This window comes from Mastigoproctus giganteus, chromosome 6 (genome assembly GCF_048544385.1).
Source record: "Mastigoproctus giganteus isolate SK-2022 chromosome 6, ASM4854438v1, whole genome shotgun sequence".
In the NCBI taxonomy this organism is placed as follows: domain Eukaryota; kingdom Metazoa; phylum Arthropoda; class Arachnida; order Uropygi; family Thelyphonidae; genus Mastigoproctus; species Mastigoproctus giganteus.
The window spans coordinates 111,259,539-111,285,432 of record NC_143580.1 but is presented as its reverse complement, the minus strand read 5'-3'; the positions used below and the strand labels follow the sequence as shown (position 1 = coordinate 111,285,432).

At 39.3% G+C, this 25,894-nt stretch overlaps 1 protein-coding gene across 1 annotated transcript in view; it reads right to left on the bottom strand.

Annotated features, from left to right (window-relative positions):
* The window catches only part of LOC150084509 (acetylcholine receptor subunit alpha-like), a 483,889-nt gene that overhangs the window by 4,082 nt on the left and 453,913 nt on the right, over nt 1–25,894 (bottom strand). The window lies entirely within an intron of this gene.

Below are 25,894 nucleotides of genomic sequence, written 5' to 3'. Positions count from 1 at the left end.
AATGACCATTTACTGCTTTAAACAATAATTTAGGCTCATCACGCAATTCCTTGAGGTAAAGATAAACTTACTTATTTTTTAATCAAAGAGAGAGAGAAAAAGAGAGAGTAGTAAGGTTTATTTGTTTCATTACCAGATTGCTGGACTGTCATAAATTTTTTACTGATTTTACAGCTCTTTTTGATTTACTGCTGCGATACCTTACTATTTGGGGCTACAGGTGCCAAAGTGTCCACTGACGCAGTGATTTTAAAATATGATATAATCTGTGATTCTCTCTATATATAATAGTGTTCATCAGAGAAAAGAGACTTTAAAGAGAAACATCTCTTTCTCTCTCTCTCTCTTTGAGAGAAACTGTGTTTTTCGTTTGTTAAGAAAAGTAATACGCCAAATTCTTAACCACTTGGCTCCTAAGTAATATTAGTCCCGTGCTCTCTGAAATAAACTGCTGTCCTGTGGCAAAACAGGAGCAGTAATGGAACACCTAAATCCAGTAGAGAATATTCGTCCTGACTCAGACTCCAGACAGACAACTTACAGGATGACCATTGGGTCCCTACTGTCAACTGCATCTCCCCCAGAAACCTCGCAGTATAACAACCAATCAGCAACCAACCATCCTTCAGTTCAATAATTCGCCAGAGTATAGTGAGAGAGATTATTTGATCTGTCATACGATCGTATTCGAAATCCAACATAATGCTGCAAATGCCAGAAATTCTGGGATTCCCAAAACGTATTCAAGGGAAGAGCCAGCTCTGTGGATCAAATGAGCATTTAAACTAAAAACGCAGGACAAACTGCAGACATACCCACTCAAACTTCTGCAAGAATCTGAGATGGGGAAAATGAGTTGCAATTAAGAAAGATAAATTAGAGCACAGACTCACCGGTCAAAAAGACATAATGCAGATTCCTATTTTATAGAACTCGTGTTTGTACGCAACTGCTAAAACAGTCACACGCCGTTGTGTCATAAATGGAAGGCTCAATATCACCAGATATTGTCATGTCTGAAAGGAGCTGACAGATACTCCTTAAATTTTCTGCCACTTGAGCAGCCACCTAAAATTCCGACAATTAAATTCCTCATTCCTAAAGTGTGTGTGTGTTAATCGCCAAAGCAACTAAGGTCACGAAGCGTTGTCAATATATATCTGTGAATATTTTGTGATCGATTTTCCTGTTTGCTGGAAGAAAAACCCGACTTTCCGGAGGGAACAAAACAGCGATAACTGTTTTTGAGACCGATAACTCAGCCAGGATGTGACAAAGCCCATAAAATTTCACGCGTGACTGACGAGATTCGAACTCGGGCCTTTTTCACTCAGTAAAGAGGAGGACGGCAATTATACTAACTGTGGTTTTCTACGAGGGATCCAACGAACAAAGATACTAGGTCAAGAATTTCACTCATTGGCGAATCAGTTTTTGAGCAGGTTTCTCTATTTCTCACTGAGAAATATGAAAGGAATGCTGCCGGCCCACAGTAATGGTCGAGGCTGCAAGTTTAAGAATCTCGTACTCCACGGCTGGCGCTGGAATTTGCGGCGCATGAGAAAAACCTCGTAACGGCGCCTAATTCATATCGTATCTTAACACACACATATATGCAGTAGCGTATCTAGCAGCCCCTATTTTAGGCGGCGCCTGTGGCAAGTGCCTCAATTGCACACCCCTAGCGTCGGCCTTTTATTTCTACAGACATGGTCACAAAGGAACTGGATGCAAAAAACAATTTTGATATCATATACTTTGATTTCAGGAAAGCTTTTGATGCTGTTGCACATGGAAGACTGCTGTACAAATTGGAGAAGTATGGCATCAAGCGTAAGCTGCTACAATGGATAAAAGGATGGTTGAGTGGGAGAAGATAGAGAGTGGTAATCAATGGATACTGCTCTACGTGGACTAATGTTATTAGTGGCGTCCCTCAGAGTTCGGTGTTGGGCCTATTGTTGTTTTATATATTTATCAATGATATTGATGAAGGTATATCAAGCTTAATGTCAAAGTTTGCAGATGATACAAAGGTTGGCAGGGTTGTTAATAACAGTAATGACAGTATGCTGCTGCAACAGGATCTGGAAATTTGGGTAGCTGGCTGAGAAATGGCAACTGAAGTTTAACATTGACAAATGCAAACTACTGCATATGGGTAGCAGTCACTCCAGAGAAATGTACCAACTGGGTGGTGTTACACTCAGAGTAGTGGAGAATGAATGAGACCTGGGGGTAATTGTGCAGTCAGATACGAATTATTCTGACAGTGCAGACAGCTGCCAGAGTAGGTCATGGGGTCTTTTCAACGATATACAGAAATTTTGCTAGCAGGGACAAGGAGGTGATTGCCCCCGTGTATAAGGCAATGGTCAGGCCACACCTGGAGTACTGCGTACAGGTCTGGAAGCCTCATTTTAGGAAGGATGTAGAGTTGCTAGAACGAGTACAGAGAAGGGCAACAAGATTGGTGAATGAAGAATGGCTTAAGTTCTGCAAATTGCCGCTGCTGGAGACTAGGCACCTGCGAGGCAATCTGATTGAGGTGTATAAGGCCTCGAATGGGTTGAGCAGGCTCAATGCTGATGGGATTCTACCTCTTGCTCAGATTACAAACCTGATGGGGGCATAGATTCAAACTGAGGAAAGACAATTGTAGAATAGATGTGTGGAAGTTTGCCTTTAGCCATCGGATAGTTGATTGTTGGAACAAACTTCCATCTGTTGTTGTGGAAGATGTTGATTGCTTAAATAAGTTCAAGGCAGAACTAGAGAAACATTTGGAACGAACGAATCAGTGAAATAGGAAGGTTTTTTTTTTTTTTGTGCTGATGCTTGCTTTTTTGTATCATGTGCCTGTACTGATGCTAACGCTAAATAAAAAAATTCAAAGAGTCTCATTAGAATCACTACTTATATTCTTTCGAATTTGGTAGAATCCCACAAAAATTGCACCAAATTCTACTCAACTTCTTTCAATTTCATCATTTCTTCTAATCAGTGTTGTTTTGCTTTTATGACTTTCCGATCTTTTAATAATTTTACTATTTTCTGTTCAATCCCCATTCCCCTATGATTACAAAATTTGGCAAGCTCAAAAAAATCATAATTACTTTTAGTACACTAAATCTGTTGATTACTACTAAAGCTGCGCAGCCTAACGTATTATGTGTGTTCATTTATCCTAAATCCTGTAAGGTGTGAAAAGTGTCAAAAGCGATCACTCAAAATACATATTGAATTGATATAAAGATCGATTGTCACAAAAACTAGCCTTTTCTGATGGCTTAGAGAGTTTCAGTGCGTAATAATATAGAGCCTTTTGTGAAATAGAGATCCGTTTTGTTTCATATCTGGTTATTTTACTCAAAAATAAGCAAGTAATAGCCAGGGAAAAACAACCACCTCTCACTTTTCCTCTTTTGTTTCAAATTTTAATCTACGCTGGTGATCAAAGAGACATTGCTCCTGCTTTCAGGTTTGTTGGTCGGCAACCTGGAAGGTAAAATGTACTCCAGGAATCAAATATAGATTTTTAAGCATTTTCTCGAATTCTTCTCACCAAAGGCAACATAAAATTTACTCTACCATTACTCCCCTAAGAGAATGAGAAAGAGCATTAGCGAACATGACTTTTTATTTATCCTTATAATATTCTCTAACGGATAAGTCTGTTAATAAGCTTTCTACTTTTCTCGTTAAAAATGTTGGGAAACTGAGACTGAATCTCCTGAAATGGTAAAAAATTGAATCAGGAGATATTCGTGGTATTATTTGAATCGATCGGATTATTTGCTAACGCTGACTGATTTTTTAAGGATTCATATAAAAAAAATTACTCCTTATTCTACATCAAACATTTCCAAAGGAGATATAATGGAACGAGACCTGATTAAAATAACAGAAGAGAAAACACTTTCCCAAAAGAGAGAGAGGGCCTCCCCACACGGGGTGGAAAACAAAAAGTGTTCTGTGTTGAATACGTAGTATTCTGTTGGGTGTCCTGGCATTTGGCCTCAGGGACCCCACGTTACCCGCACACACCGCCAGGAGGTAGCCAGTCTGCCCATCATTCTCTGGATAGTCTCTGCCAGGTCGTCTAAACTTCCTGACAGAGACCAATGTAAAAAAAAAAAAAAGTTAGTGTGTGGGCTTTAAAGTCAAGAAAGGGCGGGAACAGGTAGAAGTATGTGGGATGAAGAAAAAGGTATCTCCCAGGTACAATGGAATGCATCCATCAGGCGAAATTAGGGGATAGGAGTGGGAGAAAAGTTGCTGCACCAGGGAGCACAAGCGCGATCGCCATTTGCCATAATCTTCTTACTCTTTTCATTCAGGTCCGATCATAATATCAATCTCAGTGGTGATGTCTAGTTTGGTAGTTAAAGTCCGCTTTCGTGTCTAAGTGAGTAGGGATATAAATAGAAATGCAGCTGTGGCTGTCCTGTATTGGATCTTCTCAGATTTGGTGGTGGTGTAGTCTCATTTTCTGGCATTGATTCCCAAACTATAGGTGGTCTTCTCTTGGTTTAGATGATGATCCAGATAGTGAGTATATACATGGTAGGGTTTTCCGCCGTGCGAATAAATCCTGTGCATTGCGCGTAAAGGTGACATAGTCTGCTTCTCTTTCGAGGACGGGCTGTTCTTGGTTTTTAGGAAGGTAACGTATTCTACTCAGGAGGAGGCATCTCAAACCTTCATATTTTCGCACTCGTACATCAGGCGGTCCCAACTTTCGAGGGAACCACAGAGGCATTGTGGGTTTTCGGTGATCCCAAGTGCAGCGACCTTTCCTCTGATAGATCCATGGCCAGTTAACAAAAAGGTGACGTATAGGCCAGAAGAGAACCATGTGAGAGATTTCGGGTATACTGCTGCTATTTTAGGAATGAATTTTCTGGTGACTTCTCCTTTTATAGAGTGTCCACCTAGCCTGCCAGACCTAATGCAAGTATTCAGTGAGCCGCTTCTTCTGGACCTTGATGTTATTTCAGGTGTCAGTGGTAAAATTCAGACAGGAGATGGCTTTACCTTTGGAAAACATATAATGCAAACCACATTTGACTATTTCTAGATCTAGAGGTAGCATGCCGGCCAGCACCTGCAAGGCATGGGTGCTGACCGTGCAGCAGGCCTTGGTGATGGTGAGTAGAATGACGCGCTGAATCGAGTCAAGCTTTATCTTGTTAACTTCTGTGGTGACCTTTGAAAACCAAATACCGGATGCACAGGTGGTTATGGGAGTGAACATAGCCTTATAGAAGAGGATGAGCGCGCGTCGCTTCAATCCCCAGTCCCGACGTGCGATTCTTTCCACGATTGCAGTATATTTTCGAATCTTGGTATGTAGATATTTTAGGTCTGGTATGAAAGACAGGTTCCTCTCCAAGATCATTCCAAGCTATCTCATCTCGGTTGTTAACCGGATAGTTCTCCCTTGGAATTTGATTTCTGGTGGCCTCGCTAAGTTCAGAGAGCCTTTAAGCAGGAGGAATTTGTCTTTACTAGTGAGATTTCCAGGTGGTTATGCCTGGACCAGAAGGAACTCATCAAGTACGATGTTCCAGAGTAGGGGGCCTAGGACAGACCCCTGGGGACATCTTCTGTTGATTTAGTGCGTAACTTTGCTATACGGTGTCCTGATGGTTATGCTCCGCCGTGATAGATAATTTTTTATGCATTGGTACATGTTGCTATGGAGATTTGCTGTACGGAGTCTGCCGAGGACGTTTGACCACCAGAGTGCGTCAAACACCCCAGCAAAGTCCACTGAGATAGCTAAATTTTTTTCTGTCCGTGCTCTTTGCACCTTCATTCATGTTCTCTAGGGCGTCAACAATGGAACGAAACTTTCTGAATCCGTATTGATTTTGGGACAGTAAGTTGGCATTGTTGTAATATGTTTCTATTCTTTGTATTAGAAGATGCTCAAACAACTTGCTTGTTACCGACAGGAGAGTGATGGGTCTATATGAACCTGGTTGGTCATGGGGTTTGCTATAATTTTTCAAAATTAGCCTGATGTTCGCCATTTTACAGTCTGTTGGCAACCAGCCACGCTGGAGACAATGGTTAAAGAGATTAAGGAGCTCTGGATTGTACTCTGCCACTTTTTTCACAATTTCCTGTTCTAGTAATCTAGTTCCGGTGATGATTTTCTGTCTCTGTCTTGAAGATGCGATACTGAATTCTTCGGCTGTGAATGGAGGCTCCTGCTGTTGCTTGGTGTAACTTTTATTGTATTCGCACAGTTGTATTTGCTGCGGAGTGAATGGGGCAGCTGGCTGTTTGAATATTACATCAAGTATGTTATTCATCGATGCGTGCCAACTCGTGGTCATAGTTCCAAGAGGGGCCTTTGTGAATAGAATCACTTCACCTCTGGGGAGGTTGTTGATGGTGACATTGAAAACTACCTCCCAGGGATCCGAGTTGCGAAAAGTAAAAACAAGGTCTTCCCATGATTTTCGTTTGCGCTTCCTAATTAATGCGGTGTAAGTATTCGAAACTTCCATATACTGCTGCCTGAGGGCTTTTCTTCACCCTCTGGCCATGATCTGCGAGCGCGCTGGAAATTTTTTCGTCTGTGATTTACTTTGCGTCTTAGGGCTCCACCAAAGGACTGCACCCGGTTTGGGGGGTCTTCCTTTTGATGTAGATGTTGCAGGCCAATGTGCTCATGTCTGTGACAGCACATTAGTTTTGGTCTGGATTTAGTGCTTGGAAATCACTTACTTGAAGCCTGTGAGAAGAGTTGGCCAGCACCTGCTTGAAGAGGTTCCAGTCCGCTTTGGCAAGGGCATATCTATGCATTATCTGTCTGATTATTGGTGAGCGAGCAATGGGCTGTTTCAGCTGGAACATGATGATCGGATGTTGTCCATGAGTCATATACCGTCCATTTAGAGGGATATTGTGCCAGTGATCTGGTTGCATAGATCACAATCAATGTGACCCTTCGTGGACTGGAACCTCTTCGAGCATGTGCTGGCCGACTCCTCTCACAGGCTTCAAGTAAGTATACACTAAATAATCTGCACAACATTTTGAAAGCTCCACCAAAAAACATAAAGAAGAAATTCTGAATCACATTTTAGTTCTTGAAGCACGCCAAATGGGAATTACATGATTCAGCTTACAGAAGTTGACCTTTCAGGTTGCTAATGCCAACGACAGACGTAAGAATGGCAACGGTGTCAAAAAGTGATATTACGGTTTCGTGGTCCATCTCCCAGACCTGTTTCTACGCCAAGCAGGATCTACATTGTCTGAGAAATTTTGGAATTTGTTTGATAAATACACTGTAAAATTTCCAGACAGCTTAAATAAAACAGGGCTATCCACAGTCCAGAGAACCAAAGACTATATTTTTCCCTTCTAGCTGATGGCTAAAATACATGTTGTTGTAGGGTTTTAGACACATCAGCTACTTAGGCCATATTGCGCTGTATATGATGTCTGTAAATTGTGTGTTCTGTGGTCGATTTGTTGGATGAAAAACATGAGTATAGGCATGGATTAAAGCCTTAAAGAAGAGTGTTACTTATCGTAATATAAATGAAAATTTAACGCCAAATATGAAGCTGAAGTGTGCACAATCTAGAAGAACAAGAGAAAAGGAAAACAGAAATATATAAGAGAAGAAAAAACTGAAAGCAGAAAACAATTAAAAAAACTAATGATTTGAACAGTCTCAAAATAATAGATTCAATATGATTATATGGGCAATATAAAAAAAAAAAAACATTGCTAATTACCAGCAGTGATGTTTATACAACTAATTTGTAAATTTTGTGTAAGTTTTGCGATTATGTAGCAAATAGTATTCATCGCTCTGATGAATAATAATAAATTAAATATCAATGCTGGGAAGAAAGTATGATGAAATGGAACGGCATAGCAAACTTTGTTGGGGGACTGTAAATATCATGATCCACTGGGACCATAACGTTCCTATATCTCTGTCAGTATAAGCAGAACAAAACAGAAAAAAGAATATAAGCCCAATATTATAAATAGAATATATATACGTAAATATAATGTGTGTGCGTGTATATATATGTGGTATGAACCAGAGCTGTAATGCTCAATATGTTCTACGTATATTGAGGTAAACTTCTCTTATTATTTTACAAATATATATATGTATACACACAGTTACAATATTCCTACTGGCACAAAATTTGTACGCTGAGAGTGGATGGATCACAAGTGGGTTATTCTTAAATTGGATTTAACTTTTCATTGAATTCGTAAAACCCAGTTATGATGACAAAGTATTATTGATCCTCGATGGCCGTTCAACACACAAAAAATTTAGCAGCAGTCACACTAGCTCGTGATAATGGCATCTTTATTCTTTCTTTGCCAGCTTAGACAACACACTGACTGCGGCCATATGTGATACGTCATTTTTCACGCCATTATTTTGTCATCACAATCAAGCTCCAGACAAACGGCTTTGGACAAATTCATCTCAAAATGCAACTCAATTCCCCGTATCAGCTCTATTAGGAGAGGCGCATGAAAATTCTGTCATTGCAGGAATTGCAACCAACTTTTCCTGGAAAATCTAAAACAAAAGACATAAATAGCAATTTCTAGCAATCTAATATCCACTAGAAAGAATTATTTGGTCACAATTATTACAAACAGCCGTGTGAAGACATAGAATAGAAGCAGTGGACTGTTTGTTCAAAAATAAAATAATAAATAAATAAGATTTATTCGGAAGCTTCAAATAAGAAAATCCGATATTAGAATTATGGCAGTGGCATTATACAGTATTGGAAATTTATGAAGAAAACAAAATAGGTTATACTATTCAGTGCATGAAATGTAAAATATAGTTCCAGGAGGATTATGAACTTGATATTATTACTACGAGAGTAAAACTATTTTTGTGTTCCCATTGTAAATAATTTGTAAGAATATATATTTTTTTTCTTTTTTATGAAAACCCCAAACACGAGAGGTATTAGAACCTATAGCACTTTTTTTTTTTATCATATGATGTGAGCAATACACGAAGAAACCAGTTTTTTCCTGCTCCCCTCGTGTATTGTCGCCGTGAGGTCCAACCGGACAGTGCAGCACCATCGTAATATCCAAGCCCGAGGCGGGATTCGAACCCGCGACCTTTGGGTTGCCAGGCAGGCACTTTACCCACCCGGCTAGCCCGGTCGGCCCTATACCACTTAGTACCGTGCTTGGGTTGGAGGTTGAGAAGACGAAAGAAGATATTTGTTCACATTGTACTTGAACTTCTGTAGATTGTAATTTTCAGGAAAAACGTATGAAGGAAGGTTGTTCCAGAAAACGGCAGTTGAATGAATAAACGAAGAAGATGAAAAGTTGGTTCTGTGAGTTTGAAGTTGGACAGTAAATGGATGTTGGCTGGTGGCGGCACGTGTTCGGACTGTTTTGAAAGAGAGAGAGGGGAATTATAGAAGCCAATTCAAAGAGACATGCAGCAGAAACAGTAGTCTATGAGACAGAGCGTGGAGAGACTCTGTTAGAAATGAGTCATTAATTAACCTAACTGCCCAATGGATCAAGAAGCCTGAGAGAGGTTTTGGGGAGCATTACCCCAGATGTGGGAACAATATTCCATGGTAAGGCAGATTTGCGATTTCTACAGAGTGACAGCTATTTGGAAGAAAAGTAACGCTGAGAGAGAGAAAGAGAAAACCAAGTTTTTTTTTAGATGCAGAGGAAGCAATATTTGTAATGTGCTTGTGTCAAGAGAGATTAGAAGTTAGGGTAATCCCCAAAAGAGAGATATAATTTTGCATAGAAATCAGAGAGTACCAAAGATAAGCATAGGAGCAGAAGTATCGTTTTTTTTGCTAGATGTAAGACAAGACTAAGTTTTAGAAGGATTGGAATCAACTCAATAGTCTTTGCCCCATTGGAGAATTACATGGAGATCAGCATTTAAGAAACTGGTAGCGGATATTCGAGAAGTTGAAGCTGATTAAGCAGCGCAAGGTTTCTCAAAATGGAAAGTGGAATGCAATGTGCTATCATCGGCAAAACTGTGGCTAGGATTTCCAGTCAATGGAAGAAGGTCATTAATATACAGGCGGAAAAGACCTGAACCTTGGGGAACACCAGCATTACTGGAGAAGTTAGAAGACAGACAGCCATCTACCATTACCCTAAATGAGCTATCAGAGAGAAAAGTGGATAACAAATTACAAAAAACAGTTGGAAAACCATAAGATGGAAGCTTGTTTAGAAATTCTTTATGCCAAACACGATCGAAAGCCTTTGAGATGTCAAGAGCAACTGCTTGTGTTTCACCGAACTTTTCGATTGAATTAGTCCATAAATGGGTAACATAAGCCAGAATATCACCAGTGGATCGAAACTGACGGAATCCATACTGCCGATAGTTAATCAGACAGAAGGTTTCTAGGTAGTTTAAGAATTAGCGGTTAATTGATTTCTCCATTACCTTAGAAAGAGTAGAAGTAATTGCAATGGGACGATAACTGGATGGGAGGGCTTTGTCACCCTTTTTAGGAACTGGCTGGATATCAGCAAATTTCCAAGAAGAAGGAAGAACACCTTTGGAATAAGAAAGTGAAAAAAAAGGGCGGCAAAGAATAGGAGTAAATCTAGGAGAACAGGTTTTGAAAACAAATGGAGAAATACAGTCGGGACCTGGAGCATCAAGATTCGTCAAAATCCTTCTGACATCCTTTTGACGGAAGACCACAGGAAGCATTGAATGGAGCGTGTTGGGAATGGTGGGAGGTGTTTTACCAAGATCATTAATACATGAGCTGGAAGAAAAATGGGATGCTAGCAGGTCAGCTTTATCCTTAGCTAAAATGACAACAGAACCATTTGGTTTGGACACAGGTGGGAGCAGAGATGGACAAAAGTTGCAGCCAATAGCTTTGGCAAGAGACCAGAATGTTCGGCTACCATTAGGGCAAGAAGCAAGTTTTCTACTCTTAGCCTGTTGAAACTCTACTTTGGACTGATTAATAACTGCTTTACAATTGTTGCGAGCTTTGGTGTAGGCAGAAAATGAAACTGAAGAATTGGAAACAAGCCAATTACGATATGCAACGTTCTTCTCTTGAACAGCCTTAGCACATTCATTGGAAAACCACGCTTTAGGTAAAGGACGAAATTTTAAAGTGGGGTGTGGAATAAATGATTCCATTCCTACAAGAATAATTTCACTGGCACGATTTGAGCAATCGTTGACATCATAGTTTTGAAACAGTAATCCGACCAAGGCAAAGAAGAAAAGATATCTCGCAGGTCATCCCATTTTGCATTCTTTTAATGCCAAACAACACGAGGTTGGGAATAGCCACGGGATAAAGGCTCCATTGGAGAAGAGACAATCACTAACTTGTGATCTGAGGTGCCTAAAGGACCAATCACTTCGACTGTGTACTTAGAAGGGTTGTTTGTGAGAAAAAGATCAAGCGCGTTGACTGTATGGTTAGGACTGTCTGGTATTCTTGTAGGTAAATGAACAATCTGTGGAAGGTTATTATCAATTGCAAAAGCCTCAGCATCTCGACCAGTGGGTCGGTGTGACTAGAAAACGGAAGCCAGCTGGAGTGGTGAACATTAAAATCACCAAGGAAAATTACTTCACTGTTAGGAAAGTTGGACTGGAGAAAGTCAAATTGCAAAGAGAGGAAGTCAAAGAGCTCCAAGTGGTTAGTGGAGTTGGGAGAACGGTAGAGACAATAGATGAATTTGACAGAATGAGGTAGAGGGATTTTAAGCCATAGATTTAAAAGAGGAGATTTCAAATTACCAAGTCTCTGACAGGGAATGTCGGAACGGACATATGTACAAGTACCACCTTTGAGTCGAAATGAATCATATAAAGAATAATTTGGGCAACTGAGATGAGCAGTAGTTGAATCAACCGGGAACTGAGATTCTGTCAGAAAAAGTACATGGAGTTTGGTTTACTGCAAGTGGAAATGGATATCGTTGAGATTAGAATTGAGACCACGTATATTTTGTGAAATGAACCAGGAAGTGTTTGGGAGGTTTAGATATTTTCGCGGATAAGCTTACTCTATTAGTTTGACAATTCATGGTGTATTCAATAGTAAAAAAAAATTGGGAGGGGGGACATGCTGTATGAAGTAATGAAATTTTTGGATATGGCGTACACATGGTAAGAATATACCCAGATTCTTGACATAACGTGACCTCGACAATGCCACCCGCATACACACTACTCGGACTCCCTCCAATCACTATCTGGCAGAGTAGATGTAGCAAGATCATACACTAGCTGATCCTGAAGCCTCCTAAAGAATTACCAATAAGTTTGGTCCGGTGTGCTAACTAGCGGCCTGGCTGCGAAAACCGTTTTAGAGCTGTATCCTCAAAATGTTTGCGGAAGATTGGATCTCGCCATGATGTTCCTCATAACCTCATAAATCATACTGCATGATGGAAGAGATGGGGAAAGGTTGACCCGTACTTAGCTCTGGAGACTAAACATGGGTTCCACCACTTCAAACCTCCAATAAGCAAAGTGGTGGTATTGCACCGGTTGATGAAAGTCATCTACCACCAAGTATTGTCTGGTAACAAAGAGGGGCGGTATTCATCCATGTGGTGTGGGCGCCACACCTCGACACCTGCTTACGTTGGTTCACACCTGGGTGGTCACCCACAGTGTGCTTGTGCGTGGAGGTTATACCCAGGATTACTAACAGTCCCACCATCGTCAAGGTGCAAGCAGAGAATTTGGCTGTCACAGACCGTCTGGATTTCGCCAAAATTAGGTCCACTTGACTTGAATTCACTCGAATATCAGTTCCATCAGAGTTTTACACTCTCAGGTAGAAATTACAGGTTGTGTAGCATATCTGAAAGAATGTCTGTGACAACCTCAAGGACTACAATTTTAACGCCAAATTTTTACATTATTATATTAATATGTTGTTTTTTTCATAGTATATTTAAAAATATCAATTTAATCATCGTTAATCTCTAAACACGTTATATTTAATTTTAAACGAGTATCGAAAATTGGTGGCAATGAACTATAAACCATTTGGAAAAAGAAACAGAGGGCGTCTCAGAAAAAGGTGGATCGAAGAGTTCTTACGCTATGTCGTATTTTATGTTTTCCCCTTAGTAAAGTTTTTTATTTCACGAAACTGAAATAATGTAGTTTCGTAGTCGGTATTTTTTCGAACATTTAATATAACTTTTCCAGTTATATGAATATTTTTATGCAATCTAGCCCAATGTAGTGACCTTTCGGGGAAAGCCTCAGAAACGGTAGAATAACCAATTCGGAGTCCCAAATGGATTTCAGTCAGTAAGAGACGCCTATTCCACTATTAGACATCGTTAGCAATAACTCTAGTTTATCATATGCTCAGAAGTGGTGTCACATTCCAACAATCTCTCTCTCTGATAAAATTACTGTCTTCGCAGAATAACCATTGCCCTCATCAACCAGTCGTTAAGGGCAATCTTGGGTGCTCCTTCCTTACGGTATAAGATAACCCTGCATTGCATCGACGAGACCAAGACCAATTCTTTAACAGCATATCTCCAGCAATAATCCACGCACACAGCAAACAAAGCCAGATTCAATAATACTAATACACACCTCCTCAGTGCTACTCTAAGCATATAATGTTACCGTTATTGTTATACCAATAAAAAAAAATTTCTCGCGGTTAGGACGATGAACAAAGTCTAATAACAACATCAAAAATTTGTTCCATGGTATCGAAATATACTGTATAATATTCGAGCCATCAGAATAAAATTCATTACTCCTCCTTCATCAACTTTTTATGTTTTCATCAATGATATTGATGAAAGTATATCAGACTTAATGTCCAAGTTTGCAGATGATACAAAGGTTGGCAGGGTTGTTAACGACAGTAAAGACAGTATGCGACTCCAACTGGATCTAGATAAGTTGGGCAAATGGGCTGAGAAGTGGCAACTGAAGTTTAACATTGACAAATTCAAAATACTGCATATGGGTAAGAGTAACCCAAGAGAAACGTATCAACTGTGTGGTACTACACTCAGGGAAGTAGAAAGTGAAAAAGACCTGGGTGGTAATTGTGCAATCAGATATGAAGTTCGCTGACAGTGCAGACGGGCTGCCGGGACAAGTCATGGAGTCTTGTCAATGATATATAGGAATTTTACTAGCAGGAACAGGGAGGTGATTATCCTGTTGTACAAGGCAATGGTCAGGCCACACCTTGAGTACTGTGTACAGGCCTGGAGCCTTCATTTCAGGAAGGATGTACAGTTGCTAGAAAGAGTACAACGAATGGCAACGAGATTAGTGAGTGGAACAAACAGGTGCTCTTACCAAGAAAGGCTTAAGTTCTGCTTACTGCAGCTCCTGGCTTAGTAGGTACATGCGAAGTGATCTGATTGAGGTGTATAAAGCCTTGAATGGGTTGAGCAAGCTGAATGCTGATGGGATTCTTCCTCTTGCTGAGATTAAGAACCTGAGTGGGCATAGATTCAAATTAAAGACAGTCAGATATAGAATAGATATGCGGAAATTGAGTTTTGCCAGCGGGTGGTTAATTGGTGGAACAAATTTTCATCTTTTGTTGTGGAAGTTGATAGCCTAAATAAATTTAAGGCTGAGCTGAACAGGCATTCGGGATAAATGGAGGGGTGAAATGGGAGGGTTTTTTTTTGGCTGATGTTGCATAAGCTTGTTTTCTTGAATCGTATGCCTCTACTAATGCTAATCTCCTGACCAACGTCAATGAAGATAAGTATAGGTAATATTCTTATCGAATTCAAACTTATATCGAAAGAACCGAGGGATCTGCGGAAGGTGGCGCTATTTTATTTATTTCACAAAAATCACTTGCACGCAATGTGATGAATGCACTAACAATGAAGCCACCTGTTGCTGCTTTAAATTTGGAAAACTGAAAACACACATTTCCATAGCATTTCTTCCTCAAATGGCTGGTAGCGCTATTGAAAGCTTAGATCGCGAGTTCAAGTATCAAGTACTAGTTTACGAAGATAGTTCAAGTATGAAGTACTAGTTTACGATGATAGTTCAAGTGTTGGAGAAAGAGGGGTGAGATAAAATAGATGGATGATAGGAAGACTATCCACGTGGAAACTGGAAGTTAAAGGGATAGAGGGAGCCACACACATGGGGAGACTGTTAGGAGCAGAAAAAAAGTTTGTGGTGGTAGAGTCCACCAGGCAGAAAGGTTGGGATGGGAGTTGAGGAAGGGAAGCAGAGATAGTAGGGGAAAAAGTCATCGGACCAGAGCGACCTGTGTGAGAGGGGGAGATCACACTGTGCACAATGATTCTCTGTTTCGTGATCCAGACCAGCTGCAGCGGGTATCAACTATTTCCACATCATTCCACAATGGGGGGACATGATGTCAGCAAGACAGGGAAGTTTCCTCTATGTTTACCCACTGCAGTCTAATTTTGGGGGTGGATTTTCTCGTAGTGTGCGTTTAAAATGAAATCCCAGCCTCGCTCTCACATGGACATCAGTATTTGAGATACTTGTGGAAAATCTGTGTAGCACCCACCGGACTGCCGACCGACCCTTTGGTATTCATGATCAGAGGACTGTTAACTGATTTTGGTGTTACTGTAGCTTTATCACTTAGACACCTCCTTTCCTGGCATAACCTCTACCTAAAACATGACTTCTCCTTCAAGAACTGGAGAAAGGGTGCCACACCTAATTTTATCTAGAGCCACTTTTTTTTTTTAACACATCGAGCTGTTTATGCATCTGTGAGATCAGCTGCTGTCCTCTTACCTAGCATAATACCTAGCATTGCATTCGCTGCATCTGCATAATATCCAAACAAATCTCAACAGCAAGTAGCTACAAGGCTGAGTTGATTCCGATAGTTCTAGTTGTTGTCATAAAGTTTTAAGAACAACAGCGACTTATACCATATTGCGCTATATACAGTGGATTCCGGTTATTTGGGCCACCTGTATCATTCTCCGTCATAATAATTCTATACTAGTTGTGGGTGACCGCTGCATCGCTTCACTCTGCCCTTTATTAGAAAATTGTCCGCATTTTTTCCCTTCATTATTTGTGTAATTGATATGCAACCGAAATGGCTCTTTTTCCATTAATCTGGAAGAGGACTAATTCCTTTTTCATATTATTAAAGTTATGATCCAGGGTTTCCAGGGCTCTCTTACATTCTGGACGATTGGTATCTCTTGTTGAATGATTTCATGCTTTTTCTGACACTCTTTGAATAGATTCTCGCTGACACAATGACCACAAATGGGAGGATTGCCCAAAGCCAAGAAACACTTAAAACACTCCATCATCAGTGTGGTGGAGTATTTTACAGCATTAGAAGATTCTCTCCTATTTGATTAGTGCATTTCTTATCCAGGGTGATATCTCAATGACCCAGTTAAAGTTATTTTTTGCATTAGCAGAAAACTATATTCTTACTTTTCTGTTTAGTCTTCCTTTGCGTGTTCTCTAAATATCTACAGTGCAACTCAGTGAAGAAGTTCTCCCTGGTTAAAGTGCTGCCGATATCGTACACTATGAAGCCTTAAGAGTTTCAACCTTTTCTTTGAGGGGTTTCAACATTTAAATCCATATCTTGCATATTTTCACATTTCTTAATTTTTACAAGTTAGATTTGGCTGCAGTCTCAATAATAACTCCATTGTTTCTTATTATAATGATTTGACTCTGATATCCTTAGTTGCGGCTTTAGCTGCTGATTTGTTCTTTCTTTTACTGCATCGCTAGAGATTAACTCACTGTCTAATGTGGTTCTTATCATTATTAAATTGTTTTCCTGTTTAGCTGCAGGTGAATTCTTCGCTGCATCTGCAAAGCTCTTTGTTTGCTCAGTTTTTGTTTTTCTTGCTCCATTGTAATAATAACGTCTACATTTCGGTGGTTTGTTGGTGTGCTGGCTCGCTAGTTTTAGTGTTTCAAATGAGTAATCAAATAGGGAGTATGAGCTTTCGTATCACCAGTGAACGTTTGAAATCTCGCTATGTTTCACATCCAGCCTGTCCACATGGACATCCGAAAAATACTGCTCACTGAATACACGCGCAATTGCTGTAAACAAGTTCGGCATAAATGTTTTTGATACCCCAGAGAGAGGTATCAAAATATTGATTATATGGTTAAGTCACTCAGTACGACCGATGAAATCGATGGATTTTGTAGTCTGTGGTTTGTTTTATTTTATTTTTCATAATCCCAATAAACCCTATAATTTATTTTCTTAATGTTTTTATTGGGAATGTACGTGCATCATAATTGGATCCATAGTAGGGTGGTCAAGCAGGTGGGTACGCAAGTGCACGCGCTGGGTTGACCGTGCTTTACGCCCGCCTGACTACTAAATCCGGTACTGTTCATGTATTCTCTCTCTCTCTCTCTCTCTCTACATTGTGAATTCCTCTAACTGACCTTGTGTGTGGTGGTCTGGGAGCATAAAGAGCAAATTTATTTATTTATTTATTTGTATAATGTAACTCTACCGTTTACATCTCTTTATTGTCCGAAATGCAACGGTGACCATCCAGCATTAAGTTTGTGAACACGGGAAATTTAGAAATAAAATACAGAAATACAAAGTTTAACGCGGAATGACATTTAAACAAGGAAGGGAGAATCTGGAACTTCCCACGCTGTGGAAGACCTGCAACGTCCATCGCTCCAGAAGTTGTTGACACTGTGAGTGTGTACAATATGTGATCAATCAGTAATCGACGAGTGGTAGTTCGGTACACTGCCAGAGTCTTGGGAGTCTCATCTGAACGTGTATACCACGTAATAACAGAGGTTCTCACTATGGAGAAGGTGTTAACATGGTGGGTCTCAAAGTTGTCGACAGCAGAACCAAAGCGTACAAAAAATGTCAAGTGAAGTGACCATTCGCATTGTTTTCAAGCTGATTCAGCAAATTTCCTTTGCGAAGATTGTGATTATGGATGAGACTTGGGTCCATCCCTTTCAGTCAGAGACAAAGGAGCAGTTAAAAAAGTAGAAACACAGCTCGTCACCCCCTCCAAAGGAAGCCAAATTGATTCCTTCTGCCGGCATCAGTTTTTTGGAATGCTGATGGAGTGGTGCCAGTGAATTTTATTTTTTATTTACATACATTTTTATTACATATATACAAATATACATAGATACAAACACTTTCTATTTACAATCATCGCATGCATTCTGCGTAAGAAACAAATTTAATTATACAGCTTCACTTGCAAGCAATAAAAAGCAATAAAAGATATACTATATATGTGTGTATGCGTATGTACTTGTTTTGGGTCGAACTCCACCTTAGAAAATCTGTGTTGAAAAAGTAACTGATGTCTGCACTGTACAGCGATCAGCACCTGGTCAAGACTGCCCATTTCTAAGCATGAGGAGTTGTGCCTGGTTATATTATCTAGTGCTGCTGCACCAATTTGTCGTCCAGTGGAAGGAGTGCAATATCAAAGGACAGGGGACCTCAGGCTGCCCAACCCGACGGGAAAAAAATTAAAAAATAATAATAATTAAAAAAATAAAAATTCTATGTATAGTTAATACCATTCTATGTATAGTTATATACATTCTATATTATTACTAATTTAAGAACACAGTATTTAGTTTCTAAGTTAACAGCTGTTTGACCTAGTAAGGTAGAAATATAAGTTCATGAATCTACTGTATAAGTTCATCAGTCTACTGTCCACTTCTAGAATTAGTAAACAAGGTGTGTCTTCTTTTAAATACCTTGTCAGAAAAGGATTGGAATGCTGCAAAGTTCTTGGCATCTTGAATTTAAATATCGAGGTTGTCGGTCCTATTAGGTTGAGTGCTGTTAAATAGTTCTTGTCTAAAGTAGCCATAAGCTGGGCAATAAAGCAGAACATGCCTCCAATCTTCTACTGCCCCACAAAACCACAAAGGGTCAGGTTCAAGTCCAAATTTACACATTTATCCCGCAGTGAACCATGTTCAGTAATTATATATGACGTTGTCATTGAAGGATAAAACCATTCCATAGCTTTCTTATTTACAGCAAACGTTGCATCTTCAATGAACTTCCTAGTAGTGAGTCCTGTTTCACTGGATTGCCATCTGTATTTCCACTTCTCAGTGAATTTTGTCCAAAGATTAATTTTCTCCTATCGGAATACAACCTGAGATCACTTGTAAAGCATTGGTTGATGTTGTTCTGCAGCATGTGTGTGTGTGTGTTGCCAATATCATCTTTCTCTGCAATGATAAAAGTTTGGCCTTCACTTTGTGACGTGAGTAACCCTAGGAAACTATATGGCAGCCGTATATACTACAATTGGCAAAAATATAGTCTTATAATATAATGCCAAAGTTTTGTGCTTTATACCCCATTCAGCTCTTGAGAGCCTAATTACATTGGCAGTAAAATTCTTAATCTTTTCAGCTAAGTTCTTTAGGTGGGGGGAATAAAATAAAATTTATCATCCATTAAGAGACCAAGATTTTGAGAAACATAAAGAATTTGGACATTGTTGATATGAAGTTTAGGAGGTCTGTTATAATCCAGTTTATTATTGAAGATCATCATTTTAGTTTTCGTCTCAGAAATTTTTAATATGTTTATTCTAGACCATTCCAGCAAATCATCCAGGATTTCTTTCCCATGTGTTTCTAGCAAAAGTCTTGACCTGCCTGGTATGCATAGCACTAAATCGTCGGCATATGCTATTTTATTGCAAATTGATTTTCTTTTAGAAACCATCGGTCTAAAACAGAATTCCAGAGGAGAGGCCCAAGGACCGAGCCTTGTGGGTATCCTCTGGAAATGAACTTTGAAAATACCAAGTGTTGTGAGATGACTTTTATCTGCCTATTTGAAAAATAAGATCTAATAACCAGATATAGTAAATAATCACATTCTGCCTCTCGAAGTGACCTGAGGGCGCTCTCCCACCAGAGTGTATCAAAAGCGCCCTCAAAGTCGATAAAAACAACCATCATGTATTTCTTGTCTGTAGTTTTACGTAGATTCACCAAATTTCTGATGGCATCTTCAGTGGAGTGGCCTTTCTTAAAGCCAAATTGTGAATTATAAATCATATTACTTGTAGCCAAAAGCTTCTGCATCCTAGGCGCTAATCATCTCTCATAAAGCTTTCCAAGATGGGATATAGGGCGATATGCCTTGGGATCCGTTGCCAATTTTTCAGGCTTTCTGAGCATCTTTACTAACGAATCTTCCAAAAATTTGGAAAAGTCCCCTCTGTTGCCAGTGAATTAACTTTAGAGGCCAAATAGTCACAGGAGCATATTAACAAACATTATTGAGGGGTTGAAAATGCGTGAAAACATCAAAAACAATGCCGAGGAAAATTCAGCAAAGGAGTCTGCCAGGAAACCGAGCTTACTCAGAAATCTATCATTGCCATTGACTGTTGCATGAGTGCGGATTTGAAATCTTAGACCATCCCCCCATGTGAAATGACAATTCATTGATTATTCAGGAGATCTAGTACCATCAGACTTTCAACTATTTTCTAATTTGAAAAAAAAAAAGACCTGGCTGGGATCCATTTTCCCACCGACAATAATCATTACAATAGTGAATGCATTCATAGAGGCCCAAAATAAAATTTTCTTCGCACATTCAACTAATGAACTGACATATCCTCCAAATTGGGAGTGTAATGTTGATGCCGTATTTGCCGTTTCACTTAAATGTAACTAATGAATTATATTGATGCTATGTATTATGTTATCAGCACGCTGGCAGACGATTGATGCTCTTTTGATATTATCCGTATGCTCGCCGATGATCCCTAGCCATATACATGCGCCAGAAATGATAACCACCTAGTGGCAGTATATGTTATGCTAGAAATTACATATAGAGTATTGCGATAGATGGTGCGGTTTGCCAGGAAAGCTAGCTGGGATCGCCTTCTTTAATATAAAAAAAAAAACAATGCATTGGAGCATCTGTTGCAAAAGTGTACTGACTCCAAAGGAGACTATGTTGAAAAGTAACGTGTTACTAGACTCCTTAATTAAACCTTTCATACTCAGGCGACGAACTTTTCAAACCCCTCGTATACCCAACCTAATGCACACTACTCAATAACCATAAATCTGTAACAAACTAATCTATTCTTCAACAATTTTGAATGTATTATTCAACAACTCTTCCATAAACAGAGATTCGTACAGATATGAACAAAACATTAATCAAAAAAATGAATCGTATTGGCAGCTGTGAGGTTGGTAACCCTCCTTTTTCATGCACTGTGATAGCGCTTTAACTATATCCACATTACTGTCCACATTTTAACAACATGAGACGTAGCATATGTGATCAAAACTTTCGTGGACTGACTTCCAACCTTTAAATTGTGGCGCCATAGTGAGTTTCGACTTCTCGTAATATGCTCGGCGACTCATTTAGATACTGTGACATACGAATCATTAATTTATATTCTGTCAGTCTGGATTAGCGAGTTGAATAGAAGGTGTTTCATGTGTTTTTCATTTTAAAATGAGTGAATTACTGAGTAAGTATATGAAATTTTGTTTCAAACTAGGGAAAAGCGCAAACAGAAACCACGAAACATTAAAAAAAAGAAGATTTTGAAGAAGATGGTGCTATGTGTTCTTCGAAGGCTTTTCTGTGTTTCTCAAAGTTTAAAGAGGGCTTTTTATCATCGAAGATGATCCTTGCTATGATCGTCTTCAACTTCAAAATTAGGCTGATTGAACCGTTCATATTCTTGATCTGATTAGAGGTGATCGACGTCTAAATATCCAAGATTTAGGAATGCGTAACATTTCAGCCAAGTTTGTGCTTCGCATCTCTGATTATCAAAGAATGCTGCAAGTTCTCGCATGTCACGATCTTCATCAAAGTACTTTTGCTGACCCACATTGTTCCTTCCATCAATATTAGTAACGAATCATGGATTTATGGCTATGACCCGGAAACAATAGCCCGGTTCTCTCAGTGAAAGTTTCATCAAGACCCAAAAAAAGCAAGACAATCTCGATCAAATGTGAAAAGCATGGTTATAGTATGCGTGGCTCAGAGGGCACTGTTAATTATGAATTTGCGTATGATCAATCAGTGAACCTGGAATACTATAAAATTGTTTTATGGCGAATGCGCGATGCGTTCAGAGAAAACGGCCGGTAAAAGCGGGGTTCCAGGGAATTAGCCCTTGCATCCTGACAACGCCCCTACACACTCGGCGCTTTCTATTCAAAAACGTTTCTTGCGAAAGCACTCCATCAGTGTGGTTCCTTATCTGCCATACTCACTGGATTTCGTTTACTGTGATACATTTTTTATTGTTTCCCAAGCTTAAATTCTCCTTGAAAAGGTTGCAGAGTTGAAACTATTGTGGAAAAAATTATTAAGAAAGCGGCATAAGAACCATTAGCAATTCCAAAATTGCACCATATCTGGTCAGGTATAATATTAATCAGGACGAACCGCTCTTAGACATTCGTGCATGGGTCTGGTCGCCCCATCTTTTCATTCCATGTCCTCAGGAAAAAAAAAAACAGCAGAAATAGATCATAAAGGCAAACAGCTCCAAAAAACTAAAGAACCAAACTTTCTCCGTTAATACCAACCGATACAACACCATGCAATATATTTGTAGAGGTCTGTGATGAAACTTAAGTTAATTTTTCGATTTGATTAGCTGTTATGAGTGGGTAGACATTTATTCACAAGAAATGAACTGGGCCCTGTAGATGTACTCTGATTAATGACTAGATGGGATAGAAGCTATCAATCCTCCGCAGTATAACAATTTCAGTGTTTCAAAGAATACCAGACTCTGCTGTAGTCATTTTTCCTTGCAGACTGCCTTGGAAACTATAGCTTTCCGAAGTGCTGGAATTATACTAACTCTTGTCTCCATACATATTTCACGAAATCTGATATAAATATCTACCATACGGATAAAAGAGAGAAATGATCCACTAAACTATAGATCTATCCATCTCTTTCCTCCTCCGTTTCCTTCCCCTACTTGAAATGAACAGTACTCAATGATGAGCACAAGAAGGATTATTTTCAATGATTTAAATTCTAAACAACAATTTCATTGTAATCATTACACCCAATAACTTGGAAAATTTAAAAGGCTGACTGCATAACTTTTTTTATTTTGTATCTTTTTCGATGAACAAGCTACCCAATCTCATCTAATACATTATGCAAATAACTTATTACAAGCCATCCCGGTTGCACTCCTTTCATGGTGCATGCAGATATATTAATAATTAATGGAGCGATGTTTGCTTGCAATGCATGAAACGAATACAGCATGGGCCCTTTTTCCAGGGGTATTCTGGATTCAATATCATTTACCATTATTCAGTCATGATTCTTAATTACGCAAAACAACTTTCTGTCGTTCTTCTATTTAGATTCGTTAATAGTAGCTCACTGGAATAAATAATTCTGCGCCGTTTTCTACTCTAGCGCAAGTTACGCAACATCATGTTAGTTCAGTATTCCTTCTGGAAACTTTCGGCATCTGGATTGAGGTAAGTAACCTAATTCCTGTTGTTAAAACGAAAGTGCGAAACTATACGCGGTCTGATAATGAAATGAACCAAATGAAATGAACACTTTCACACCACACGCGAACATTGCAGTTGAAAATTGTGTCAACTGCATGAGGCGCTGCCCCTGCTTACAACCAAGCTATAATTAAATAAGTATAAACTAACTAACACAAAAAGAAATTAATTAACCAATAACAGCATACTTTCTTATAGAAGCACAACAGTACAAAATCCTTCAAAAGTTAAGTTACTTTAACCTGGAATAAAGCAGGGACTCTACCCAAAGCACAAATCCAAAAGAAAAAATATTGACGTCCTCTATAAGATGAATAATAACACAAAAGAAAGTTTCGGGGAACCAGAGTAACCATTTTGGAGACATACTGTGAATTCCCAAATCGGAATTCACAGTATGTGAATATTTCTGTCATGTGGAAGCTGAATGGACCATGACTGCCCCTTTATAACAGAGAAAACTGATGAAACTAAAAACACACATCTTTAAATTGGTAAGCACTCACGAAAACCTGAAACAACTCAAAGAAAACAGTTGTAATAGGTTGCCTACCATATATAACCACCTTATTTTAGTTTTATCCGCTACCAGTGATGAGCAGAGTACCACTGCTTGTGTGATGCGAATTTGAATCCATGCTTTCTGATAAAGCCTTCGTTATGTAAGCTGAGTCCTCTCATCATCCCGGAGAGTCATGCCAATTCTCGTGTAACCTAAACACTGCTGTGGGTCAGATTCTTCGTGCTTCGTTTCCTTTATAAGTGTTACAACGGTGGAATGTTTCAAGAAGGTAGCGTTACTGTCGTCCTGTAAAGTGTCATTAAAGGATGAAGTGGCATTAAGGGCAGTCTGGAGAGAACTCCAAATATATTCGGCACCTTCCTTTCCCCGCCTTTCCCCACCATAGCCTCGGATTTCAATGCGATCGATAAGTTGCCGAATAATTTGTAAAGCGCAACAGGCGGATATGGGAAGAAATATCTGGAGAATAGAACCAGGAATACGAACACCTTGTATAATCAATGAATACGTGAATGCAGTAATCCATGACAAGTTGCTGTGCCGTTCAAAGTACGATACTTTGTAAAATCAATGCTCAGTTTGGATTGATGTTTATATCCCGGGTGAATGGAGGCCAGCACTCCATCAACAGCATTCTCTAATATTTTGGCACGGATTGCATCAGTGCACATTCTATAAACCACACAGAAAATCTAAAGGAGCATTATTTTTAAAACCATGCTTTTCATTGGTTAAATGAGTACACAGTTCAGCACTTTAACAGATAATCGATGGAAGTAGAGCTATACTAATCTTCGAAAACTGAGGTTCCGCTGCTAGACATCATTAAAGTAATGCGGCGCTTCAGTCCAAATGTTCAGTTAGAGAACATTTGCTCATAAACATTAACCGGTATACTTTTCCGACTGAAACTTTCAGAAATCTCAACTTTATCATGGCCTTCTAGAGGTAATCCCAGAGGATGTAAGAAGTATGTTAATTTCTCTAATGGCCATCGAGATACTTGGGAATTCTCTAAACAGAAGTAAAATTAGCGGCAGTAATTCGAGATAAGAACGAACGTATACAGAAGAATTACCGTTGGATTTCTGAAAGGACTAGTGCAGACGGGGAGAGTAGTGTAGATTAATGTTTACCATAATTCTAAATGAAAAACTTAAAGCGTAACGATAAAGGGAGCTATTGGAATCATTCATCTTTAATCTAAAGACTGAATTAATACTTGTAATAGCAGTAGTAGCAATGACAAATGATGTAAGAAAGAAGTTTATATAGCATCAACCAAAAAAAAAAAAAAAAAAGTCATTTCACCCATCTGTATTCCCCCCAAGAATTTGTCTAGTTTACGTTGAATATATTCAACATATTCACTTCCACAACAACAGAAGCCTGTGCCAACAACCAACCAACCATTGGCTGAAGGCAAACTTCCCCACGTCTATCCTGCGACCATCTTTCCTCAACTTTAATTTATGCCACCTCGTGTGCGTAGTCTCAGCAAGTGGAAGAATACCATTAACATTCAGCTTACTCAATCCATTCAAGGCCTAAAACACCTCAATCAAATCTCTTCGAGACGCTGGAATTTGCAGAACTGCCTTTCTTTCCCTTCATCAATCTGGTTGCCTTTCGCTCCACCCGAACCAACAAATGAGGCTTCCAGAAATGAACACAGTACTCAAGATGTGGCATAACCATGGTGTTATACAAAGCAATAATCACCTCCTTATCCCTGCTAGCAAAGTTTCTGTATATCATTGACAAAACCCTATAAGCTGTCCTGGCAG